Here is a 13,212-nt window from a genome sequence, read left to right on the forward strand (position 1 = left end):
TTGATGCTTTTGAACTGTGGTGTTGGAGAAGACTCTTGAGAGTCCCTTGGACTGCAAGGAGATCAAATCAGTCAATCCTAAAGGAAATCCATCCTGAATATTCACTGGAAGGACCAATGCTAAAGCTGAAGCTCCAATACTTTGGCCACCTGATGCAAAGAACTGACTCCTTGGAAAAGACCCTGATGTTGGGAAAGACTGAAGGCTGGAGGAGAAGGGGACGACAGAGGATGAGATGGTTGGATGGCATCACCAACTCAATGGACATGAGTTTGAGCAAGCTCCAGGAGTTGGTGATGGACAGGGAAGCCTGGCATGCTGCAGTCAATGGGGTCACAAAGAGTCGGACACGACTGAGCAACTGAACTGAACTGAACTGATAGGGAACGGATTTTTTTCTTGTACTATCCTGGTGTATATGGGATAAAATAATCCTGAATTACTATATCATATCATATATTTTTATAATAATAATAAAATGATACTAATAGAATCCATCATTTACATAGCACTTACTTTATAACAGGTACTGTGCTAAGCACTTCACATGTATTAGCTCACTAATCTTTTCAACAACTATGTGAAGGATATATACCACTTTATCCCTATTTTATAGATGAAGAAACTGAGGCACAAAAAGGTTATGTAACTTTCCCAAAATTATCCAGCCAGGAACTGGTAAAGCCAATATTGAACTCAAGCAGTCTGGATTCATGACTTGCCCTGGCCATTATGTCATAAACATCATATGTATATAACATTCTTTAATGTATACAAGAATATATATGGAGGATACACACACACACACACACACACACACACACACACACACATTCTCCCTGACACTGCAGGAAAGCTTCATACAAATCTGAGCCAAGAGATGGATCCATATGACACCACTTGAGCTCTAAATGAGATCATACCTATAGATAGCCCTATTCGTATATTTTTCAGTTCTGTGCAAAAAATAAATTTCCGCTTTTGCTTATATCAAGTTGAAAAGATTTTCTGTCACAACAGGAGTCAATTCTAACTGAAACAATTACTGAGTGACCATTCATAATATGGCAAATCACATCATCACCATATGTGGACCACTGTACTTAATCATTTCCTCAATATTATAAGACTGTGATTTTTTTTTAAATGGAAAGCCATAAAAATAATAGTTTAAAAATATTTTTAATAGTTGTGCGGTATTCAGCCACAGAGATAACAAATTTATCTCCATGTTTTGTCAAGAATCAACAATAAAGGAATAGAAGGGGACTTAATGCACAAGGAATATGTTCAAGTCAAGTAAAGGTCAAATGAAATCATGATGCATTATATAAAACAAAGTTTCATAGGCGCTTGAATAGAGAAAAATAGTGGGAGGACTGAGTCACCATATAGTACCCAGTAATACAGCCATGCTGAACTTAAAGAACCTTGGGTGGGAGCAGTTGGGTTTCGGCAAAAATGTGTCATTTTATTGGATTTGAAATGTGTTTTCATTTAAAGTATCAGTGTGTTTTTGTTTGATTATATTTGTACACAAATTTTATATAGCAACTTAAACTTTATTTTATGTTTGTACATATTTGAATGCTATTAAATAAAACCAGCTTTGCGGGCCCAAGATAAATTATTTCCCTTAAAAGGAATTTGTACATTCCTCAAGTTTGAAAACTACTGCTGTGAGCAGCAAGAAGCCAAAAAAGTTTTGAAGCAGAATGAAATGGTGAGATTTATTACCATCCTCTTTTAAGATCTGTATCTTTCCCCAAAACTGTCCTGCATGAGAATGCTTTCTAATTTCCCCTTAATGGTCAGGAGAAATTGAAGGCAGGGACCATGTCCTCTTCATTTTTGCTTACCCCCTTTGTCTCTAAAATAGTGCTTTTCATACAGTGGCATCAATAAGAATTTACTCAAAGAATAACTATCCTAAATGAGGCATTCCAGAAATGTTCTGAATGTGTGCCACCAAACAGCAACAACAATCTTCCCAGACAAATATACAGCTCAAGTGGAGGTTCACTTCTGAAACGCTTGAATGCTGATTGTTGTTCAGTCACTCAGTCATGTCCGACTCTTTGTGATCCCATGGATTGCAGCACTCCAGGCTTCCCTGTCCTTCACTGTCTCCGAGAGTTTGCTCAAACTCATGTCTACTGAGTCAGTGATGCTACTGGTATTCCTCTGGTAGGCACACCTCAGATCTTAGGTTGCTTCTGCCACTCTATATAAACAGAGAAGTTACAAGTCTGGACCCTGTCCCTTTATCCTTCTCCTCCCCTACAGTGGAGCCCAGCACATGGTATAAAGCAGACACTCAGAAAGAACAAAACAGTGGAAGACAAAAATACTCTAATCTCTCCATGTCCCCAAAAAACCGCTCGGGCTCAGGAGAAAAGTTCTAAAGCCAAGAGACTTTGGAGGTAGCTTAGACCATTCACAGAGGCACAGGAAAGGTTCTGCGAGAGGAAATGAGGCAGATCTAGTGCACTCAACTGCATCCTAGAAAACAAGGTCCTGGGGGCTCAGGTGGAGACTGCTTAGTCATTGCCTGGTTGAATTTCTGATTTCCAGACTAGAATACATTGGAGGGAAGAGAGATTAATTTCCAAGAGATATGCTCAAATCATAGGGCTTAGGAAAGGAAGGATGACAGAACAGGCACTAAAGATGTATTGAGGAAAGTACAATGGATTGGTCTTTTATTCCTGAAAATGAATATATCTCCACATACAGTGTAAACATAATCACTTGCTATCATCCAGAGTGTTAGGTAATGAAGACCTAGCAGAGTGGCACAAGATGTGAGGTGGACAGACAAGTGCCAACCTGCAAAGTGCAGGGAACACACTCCTGCCTGTATTGTCAAAGGAGCTTGGCCTCACCCAGCATGACGTATGGAGTAGAAAGGCCACGTCATGTCTTGTTGCTTGAAAGGTCCAAGGCCAGCAGCGCCACAAGAGTCTTTTGTCTACGGGGAAGACACCCTGATACAGGCCTGAGCATAGACCCTTGGCAGGCAGGAACTCCTCTGCTTGTGCCCTACACTGCAGTCTGGGCCTGGGTTTCTTGGACTCTGCAGCACTGACCTTTTGGACAGCTTAATTCTTTGTTGCAGGGGGCTGCCCTATGCACTGTATGACATTTAACAATCCTGGCATCTACCCACCAGATACCAGTAGCATGCTGCCAATCATAACAATCAAAACTGTCTCCAGATACTGCCAACTGTACCCTGGGGAACGAAACTGCCCCCAGCTGAGAACCGCTGCTCTAAACACATAGCAGAAGGTCTCTAAGGAGACATCCAATGAGGATAGTCAGTCTCTACAGAGCTAAGCTTTGTGGAAAAGGACAAAGACTCCAACATGTTAGGACAAACCTCAAGGCAGTTGTTTTTTGGGCTTGGCGCCCACATATTATTCTGTTGCCTGGCAGATGCCCTACCTAGGTAAAGCTTGGCAGTACGGTGTTGCCCACTCAGAATCACTACAGTCTGAACAAAGTAAGCCAGCGTGAGCTGTGTCCTTGTCAGAGAGCAGCCCTGTGTCCCAGCATGATATCCCACCACCCAGTCAAGGCGGGGTGTCAGGACCTTGTTCCTAAGGTTCAAGTGCCTAAAAGCCAAAAATCTTGTCCTGCTTTCTCATTCCAAAAGAGAAAATGGGAAGAATCCCTGGCCCAAAGTGAGGAAGAAGGCAACACCAAGTCCAGAGAGCTGTGGCTGTCAGTAAGAGGAGACAGAATTTGGCCAGGAGGGCTTAGTACCGAGAGAGATGCCAAGTGATTCACATGACCAAATCCCAGGAGGACATGCAAGCGAGAGACAGTCTTCTAAAGTCATGATTCTCTCATCCCCTTAAGCCTGTCCATTTTGCTCCTAAAGACATCAAAGACTACATCTCTGGGCAAAATGACAGACAATATTACACAGAATCAGAGAAGGCCAACCCCTGGAGTTTTCAGCAACACATAGTCCTTCATAAAAGAGATGCACAAGGTGACTAACTTAGTAGTCTCCAACATTTTAAATGACATAATCTGCATGTAAAAAAATTCAAACACACATTACGATATATGAATATATATTTATAAATTAGATATATATACTGACATTAGGTATATTGTAAAAACATATAAAACTTAAAAGAATGAGATAAAAATAAATGCAATAGAAATACACACTATTATATTCTCCTGTTGACCACAGTTGATTGTCTTGTGCAGTTGGAAACCACTGGTCTTTGAGCCATGTAGATGCTTGAGGGAAGGGCATTTCAGGCAGATGGAAGAGTAAGTATTACTCCCTAGCACATGAGCTATAGCAATACCTCCAGAGATATGCCAGAACAGATCTCTGGCCTTGGCCAATCCTTTTTCTTGTCAGAGGAAGAATAAGCAGTAAGAAATGAGCTCCTGAATCATAATGTTCTTCCCCTGATGCACCAGTGGTGCCTCCAGATAGAGCCCTCACTTACCTTTGTAGTTTCAAACTCACAATCCAGGTGAACTATGTCTGGCAGAAGGGTTACCAGTACCTTCTCTGCCTCTTTTTCACACAACTGTTAGTCACTTACTTAGTTACTCAGTCAGCCTTTGGTCAGTCTTTGGTCAACCTTTTGGTCACCTCTAGCATCATGGTCAAGGATTTGGACTCTGGAACCAAGTGATTTGGGTTGAATTTGAGATCTGCTACTGACTAGATGTAAGGTCATGGACAAGTTACTAAACTTTTCTCAACCTCATTCTGTCACCTATAAGATGGTGAGAATCAGAGTTCCTACATCATAAGAGTGTAGTGAAGATATGAGAAGTTCCTAGCATACAGTAAGTGCTAAAAAAAAATATTAGCTATTATTACCACCATTCATTCATTTACTAAGCTTTCACTGGCTTCTACTCTAATAGATCCCTGGTTGGTTACAAGATACAGAGCTCAGTCTGAATGATCTCCATCATCAAGGGCTCTTCTCTAGAGAAGGAGACATATATGAAATTAAAGGAATATAATACAGCATGACAAGTGCTAGGTAAGAGCAATGTATGGGATGAGGCGGGAGCACAGAGGAAGGAGTGACTGATGCCAGAATGAGTCAGAAAAGATATCTCAAAGCCTAGATTCTTATCTGGCTACTCAGGAGACAGCATTCCAAGACACCTACAGAATCTCACCAACGGGGCCCTCCCTAAAGACAGTTTGTAGCCTAGACTTGTGATTTTTCTCTAAGTGGTTTCCTTCTGGCTCTCACTAGCAGTTTGCCATTTGAGCCTATAATGAGGCAGATACCATGTTAGTTTTCTTACATGGTATCAATATCAAGCCTTAAACCATTATTGCAAAAAGAACCTGGCCCTTTCACCTAGGACTCATGTGATACACCCACTAGGCTACCTGGCAAAAATCAGCTCTGCCAGTGTCCAAAAGAACATACAAGTGAACACCATCCAAAAAGAAGCTACTTGGCTAGCAGAGACCAGATTAGAGAAAGACTAGCAGCGTGGCTACAGAATATTAAGGGAACCTAAAGTTTGGAATGTTGAATGAGTCAAATAACTTGTATAAGATCACACAAAGGCAGACTCCTGTCTTCTACATCCCTGCTCTGGGCCAGCTCCTGTGCTGTGTGTTAAGATATGGAATCATATCTTTAGGAAATGGAATCATAGAGGGACTTCCCTTGTGGTCCAATGGTTAACAATCTGCTTTGGAATGCAGGGCATTCAGGTTCCATCCCTGGTCGGGGAAGTAAGATCCCACATGCCACAGAACAACTAAGCCTGCACACCGCAACTACTGAGTCACAACTAGAGAGTCTGTTAGCCACAACTAAACACCTCGCAAGGCACAACGAACTCCCATGTGTCATGACTAAGACCCAACTAAGACCAACGCAAAAAATACATATATTTTTCTAAAAAATATGGAATCATGTAAGATAATGTCCTCAAGCATTCTGGTGGGGAAATAAAAAGGCAGGTACCAAGAACTTCCAGATGTACAAGTTGGATTTAGAAAAGGCAGAGGAACTAGAGATCAAATTGCCAACATCCATTGGATCATAGAAAAGCAAGACAATTCCAGAAAAATATCTACTTTTGTGCTTCATTGACTACACTAAAATCTTTGACTGTGTGAATCATAACAAACTGTGGGAAATTTTTAAAGAGATGGGAATACCAGACCACCTCACCTTCCTCCTGAGAAACCTGTATGCAGGTCAAGAAGCAACAGTTAGAACTAGACATGGATCAACAGATAGGTTTCAAACTGGGAAAGGAGCATGTCAAGGCTGTATATTGTCACCCTGTTTATTTAACTTATATGCAGAGTACATTATGTGAAATGCGAGGCTGGATGAAGCTCAAGCTGGAGTCAAGCCTTCCAGGAGAAATATCAATAACCTCAGATATGCAGATGACACCACTCTAATGGCAGAAAGTGAAGAGGAACTAAAGAGCTTCTTGATAAAGGTGAAAGAGGAGAGTGAAAAAACTAGTTTAAAACTCAACATTCAAAAAACTAAGATTATCGCATCTGGTCCCATCACTTCATGGCAAATAGATAGGGAAAAAATAGAAACCAAGTGACAGACTTTATTTTCTTGGGCTCCAAAATCACTGTGGACAGTGACTGCAGCCATGAAATTAAAAGACTCTTGCTCCTTGGAAGAAAAGCTATGACAAACCTAGACAGTGTATTAAAAAGCAAAGACATCACTTTGCTGACAAAGGTCTGTATAGCCAAAGCTACGGTTTTTCCAGTAATTGTGTACAGATATGAAAGTCGAACTATAAAGAAGCTGAGCACTGAAGAATTGACGCTTTTGAACTGTGGTGCTGGAGAAGACTCTTGAGAGTCCCTTGGACTGCAAGGAGATCCAACCAGTTAGTTCTAAAGGAAATCAGTCCTGAATATCCACTGGAAGGACTGATGCTGAAGCTGAAGCTCCAACACAATACTTTGGCCACCTGATGCAAAGAGCTGACTCATTGGAAAAGACCCTGGTGCTGGGAAAGATTGAGGGCAGAAGGAGAGGGGTGCAACAGAGGATGAGAAGGATGGATGGTATCATCGACTCAATGGACATGAGTTTGAGCAAACTCCAGAAGTTAGTGATGAACAGGGAAGCCTGATGTGCCACAGTCCATGGGACTGCAAAGAACTGGACATGACTGAGTGACTGAACAACAAATGAAAGAAATTGATACTGTAGTTTAAAGAAGAAAACAGAAAACCCCATAAGGAAAACAACAGGCTCAAATTGCTTTACTGGTGAATTCTACCAAATATTCAAGGAAAAATACACCAATTCCACATGAAGTCTTCTGAAAATTGACAAATACTTCCCAACTCATTTTATGAGGCCAGCATTATCCTGATATCAAAGATAAAACAAGAAAAGAAAATGACAAACCAATATCCCTAAACCCCTAACAAAGGTCCACAAGTTTGAAACAAAGTTTTAGCAAATATGAAATATTAGCTTTTAATGGAGACAATCTGTAACAAAAAAATACAAAATTGCTATGCTGTATGCCTGAAACTAACAAAAATACTGTAAATCAACTATATCTCAATTTAAACATTTTAATAGAAAAATAAAAATAATAAATTTTTAACAAGTAAAATCCAACCACATATTTAGACAACGACCAAGTGGGGTTTATCCCAAGAATACAACTAGTTTAACATGGAAAAATCAGTCAGTATAATTTATCATATTAGCAAACAAAAGCAGAAAAACCAGGCAATCAACTCTGAAAACTCACTGGATAAAACCCAACATCCAGGACTTCCTTGGTGGCTCAGTGGTAAAGAATTTGCCTGCCAATGTAGGAGACATGGGTTCCACCCCTGATCCAGGAAGATTTCACATGCTGCGGAGCAACTAAGTCCATGTGCCATAACTACTGAGCCTGTGCTCTAGAGCCTGGGAGCCACAACTACTGAAGCCCTCGAGCCCTAGAGCCGTGCTCCTCAGCAAGAGAATCCATCGATGAGAAGCCCACAAACCATAACTAGACAGTAGCACCCACTCACCGCAGCTAGAGAAAAGCCTATTCAGCAACCAAGACCAAGAACAACCAAAAATAAAATAAAGAAAACTCAAAAAGAAAATCCAACATCCATTCCTGATCAAAGTTCTCAGCAAACTAGGAATAGAAGGTAGCTTCCTTGATCTGACGAAAGGTTTTTATAGAAAACAAACAAACAAAAAGAACAACAGCTAATGTTATATTTGACAGCTTCCCTTGTAGTTCAGTTGGTAAAATATCTGCCTGCAATGCAGGAGACCCAGGTTCGATTCTTGGGTCAGGAAGATCCCCTGGAAAAGGAAATGGCAACCCACTCCAATATTCTTGCTTGGAGAATCCCAAGGACAGAGGAGCCTGGCAGACTACAGTCCATGAGGTCGCAAGAGTCAGACACAACTTAGCACTATATTTAATGGTAAAAGACTAAATGATTTCCCTTTAATATGAGAAACAAGATGAAGATGTCTGCTCTTACTGCTTCTCTTCAACACAGTACTGGAGATACTAACCAGGGCCATCAGATAAGAAAAATATTTTTAAAAGGCATCCAGGTTGGAAAAGAAAAAAATTAAACTTTCTTTACTAGCAGACACAACTGTCTAATTTGAAAATCTGATGGTATTCTACTAGTAAGTGAGTTTAGCAAGATTGCAGAGTACAAGATCAATATATAAAATCAATTATGTTTTTCTTATAAAGCAACAATCAAAAATTAAATTTTTAACATCACTTAATAGTAAAATTTGGGGTGGCCAAGTGGCACAGTGGTAAAGAATCCACCTGCCAGTGAAGGAGACACAAGAGACAGGGGTTTGATCCCTGGGTTGGGAAGATCCCCTGGAGTAGGAAATGACAACCCACTCCAGTATTCTTGCCTGGAAAATGTCATGGACAGAGAAGCCTGGGAGGCTTACAGTCTAAGTGGTTGCAAAGAGTCAGACATGACTGAGTGACTGAGCATACACACACACACAATAGTAAAATTTATGTTATATATATTTTACCACAATTTAAAAAATACTACTCACAAAAAAGCCTGTGAAATACATAGAAATAAATCCAACAAAAGATATGAAAGATTTCTATCCTGAAAACTGATCCTGAGAGGGACTTCCCTGGTGGTCTAGTGGCTAAGATTCCGAGCTCCCAATATAGGGGGCCTGGATTCAATTTTTGGTCAGGGAACTAGATCCCACATGCCACAACTAAGACCCAGCACAACCAAAGAAACTAATTAATTAATTTTAAAAAACATATTGAGAGAAAATGTACCTCCTAAACAAATGTAGCAATATACTCTGTCCATAGGTCAGAAAACTAAATGTTGTTAAGATGTCAGCTCTCACAAACTAATCTACAGATAAAATCCCGTAGGGATTTTTTTTGTAGAAATTGACAAACTGAATTGAAGACAAACAGCCAAAACAATTTTGAAAAAGAAAAACAAAGTAGGAGAGCTAACACTATCTGACTGAAAGAATTGCTATAAGACTATTGTAATCAAAATGCCATGGTACTGACAAAAAGACAAATAGATCAGTAGACAGAACAGAGCCCATAAGTAAACCCACACTTCTTTTTTCTTTTTTTTTATTAGTTGGAGGCTAATTACTTCACAACATTTCAGTGGGTTTTGTCATACATTGATATGAATCAGCCATAGAGTTACGCGTATTCCCCATCCCGATCCCCCCTCCCACCTCCCTCTCCACCCAATTCCTCTGGGTCTTCCCAGTGCACCAGGCCCGAGCACTTGTCTCATGCATCCCACCTGGGCTGGTGATCTGTTTCACTATAGATAATATACATGCTGTTCTTTCGCAACATCCCACCCTCGCCTTCTCCCACAGAGTTCAAAAGTCTGTTCTGTACTTCTGTGTCTTTTTCTGTTTTGCATATAGGGTTATCGTTACCATCCTTCTAAATTCCATATATATGTGTTAGTATGCTGTAATGTTCTTTATCTTTCTGGCTTACTTCACTCTGTATAATGGGCTCCAGTTTCATCCATCTCATTAGAACTGATTCAAATGAATTCTTTTTAACGGCTGAGTAATATTCCATGATGTATGTGTACCACAGCTTCCTTATCCATTCATCTGCTGATGTAAACCCACACTTCTATGGACAACTGAGTTTTCACAAAAAGTGCAAGGCAATGCAGTGGAGAAAAGACAGAATTTTCAACAAATGGTTCTAGAACAACTGGGACATCCATAAGCACAAAAGTAACTAAAATCCATACTTGACACTATATACAAAAATTAATGCAAAACAGATCATAAGCCTAAATGTAAAACCTAAAACTATAAAACTTCTAGAAAGAAGTATAGTAGAAAATGCTTGCATAAGTGTGGATTAAGCAAAAATTTCTTACAAATGACACCAAAAGCATGATCCATAAAAGAACTAACTGATAAACTGAACTTCATAAAAAGTAAAACTTTCTGCTCTTTAAAAGATACTGTTAAGAGGATGATAAGACAAACCATAGACTGGAGAAAATCTTTACAAAGCATACATCTTATAAAGGATTTTTTTTTTCATAAAGGATTTATATCCAGAATATATAAAGGATTCTTAAAACTCAACAATAAAAAAACAAACCCACAAGCCAATTAAAATATAGACATACAGTTTGGACAGATAATCCACCAAAGAAGATATGTGAATGGCAACTTTAGCACATGAAAAGATGCCCAATATCATTAATCATCAGGAAAATGCAAAATAAAATCACTCTGAGACAACACTACACTGTTAGAATAGCTAAAATTTAAAAGACTGACCAGGGACTTCCCTGGTGGTCCAGAGGCTAAGACTCCAAGCTCTTATGATAGGGGGCCCAGGGTTCGATCCCTGGTCAAGGAACTAGATCCCACATGCCACAACTAAGAGTTTACATGCTACAACTAAAGATCCCATGTGCGCAACTAAGACCCAGCACAGCCAAATAAATAAATACTTAAAAAAAAAAGAAAGACTGATCATACCAAGTGCTAGCAAGGACGTGGAAGAACTGCAAGTCATACACTACTGGTGGGAATGTATAATGATACAACTACTTTGAAGACAATCTGACAGTTTTTTAAAAATATATACCTACCAAATGATCTGGCCATTTCACTCCTAGATTCTTACCTAAGAGAAAAGAAAATATATGTCCATAGAAAAACTTGTATGTGAATGTTCATAGAAGCTTTATTTATAAGAACCAAAAACTGGATATAACTCAAATGTCTATCAGTAGGTGAATGGATAAATAAATTGCGGTATATTTAGACAATGGATTGTTATACTATTTCGCAATAAAAATAAAATATTTACATATGCAACAACATGAATGAATCTCAAAACAACTACACTAAGTGAAAGAAGTACATATTTAAAGTACCTATTATATGACTCCATGTATGGAAAATTCTATAAAATGCAAACAAGCCTATAGTGACTGAAAGAAGATCAGTAGTTGTCTGAGAGGTAGGAAGGGAGAGATCACAAAGGACTGTGAGAAAAATTGTAGGGGTGATGAATATATTCACTATCTTGATTGTGGTGATGCTTTCACCATTGTATACATGTGTCAAAACTTTGAAAACTGTACACTTTAACTATACCTTATTTTATTGTCAATTACAACTCAATAAATCTCCTTCAGAAGAAGTAGTTGAGTGAAAACAGTATCATAGGAGATGCACATAAAATATATTAAAGAGGTAGAAACCTCTGGACTTGGGAACAGAAAGAGGTGAGAGATGCTCAGTTTCCTTTATTAAATGGGGATATAAGTAGGACATTTTTACCCTCCAGTGGCTATTAATATAAATAGAAAATGACAGTGGTTTGTTCATCTTTTTTAGATAACAAAATACAACCAGCATTGATACAGTGATACTTATCACAGTCATTTTATATTTACACCTGAAAGAATGTAAGAGAAAGAAAAAGCCAAGTGTATCTTTTTTCCCCAAAAAATGCAGCAACAAACAACTAATGGTTGAGGAAATTAACTAAATGACTTGAAGATTCACTTAGCAAAGTAACTTATAAATAGCTAAAAGAACAGAATAAATAGATCTCTCTCAAGTTTATGTAAAAGCAAAAAGGGGATGTCTGCTCTTTTATATTGATCTGACTTCTGAAATGGTTTATGCTAAATTCCAAAGCCACCTGGTCCCCTGTGTTATGTCAGTAGTGAGGACAGTTCTGCTGAGTTTTCTTCCTGAAACCCTTCTGGTTCTCCAATATTGCTCTACTGCTCCTGTAAAAAATCCTGTCCTACAACGAACAGCACAGATAGAACAGGAGGACAGACAGCTTATTTTCTTATTTCCAAAAGCCTAGTAGAAAACAAACATCCTCTCAAGACAAAGTCCTGAGTGCTACTAGAATACCAAGTTCTTTTGCTTTTATCCGGAATCATATTCCTTAGTTAAAATCAAACGATAGTTAAGGTGCTTTTGATTCATAAAAATGGGTAAAGAAATTATTACGAAATATGCTTTGTTCAGCAGACAACATCTTTTTAAATGTCATGTTAAGGAAAGGGGAGAAGAAACAGTAAAGCAGCACACTTTGTTTAGAAGAATGGAAGCTATGCTTTAGAAGGGAATCCTCTTGGGTCAATGCCTCCCCTTACTACAAAGGGCATAGTTACTGTTTCCACTGGCTCAAACAAACAACAATTCTATTTCTCAAAGATTCTGCAAAATTTACTTAGCTTCTCTTCCATTAAATAACTGCCACTCCCCTTTACCTCAAAGATCTTAAAGGAATTTGAATTTACAGCACCCTCCAGCACCCCCCTCCCACACACACACATACTCTCTATCACTATCATACATAAGTCTGTGATCCAAACTATGCTAATCTGATTCTCCCTCTACCATATCTGACTCTTGAACAAAGACATTTAGAGATGAAAAATGAATATAGCTGAGTCATATGAGAGTTATGTTAGAAGAGGCCAATTCCCTAGTCCTGGCTGCTGGGATCCCTGGAGTTGCCCTTGTTCTGAACTCTTCCTCAGCCCTACTAGTTCAGCTCTCCCTTACTTAATGACTTACTTGTGTATAATAATGAATTTGGCTGGTTTTTATCTTAAGGTCAATTTCCTTGATGATAGGTGTACCTTTGTTATTTGTGGTGGGCTCTGGATCACACTTGAGTTCATGC

At 39.1% G+C, this 13,212-nt stretch overlaps 1 protein-coding gene across 4 annotated transcripts in view; it reads right to left on the reverse strand.

Annotated features, from left to right (window-relative positions):
- STIM1 (stromal interaction molecule 1) overlaps positions 1-13,212 on the reverse strand; it is a 200,748-nt gene that overhangs the window by 36,604 nt on the left and 150,932 nt on the right. The window lies entirely within an intron of this gene.

The sequence above is a fragment of the Cervus elaphus genome, chromosome 1 (genome assembly GCF_910594005.1).
Source record: "Cervus elaphus chromosome 1, mCerEla1.1, whole genome shotgun sequence".
NCBI classification, from domain to species: domain Eukaryota; kingdom Metazoa; phylum Chordata; class Mammalia; order Artiodactyla; family Cervidae; genus Cervus; species Cervus elaphus.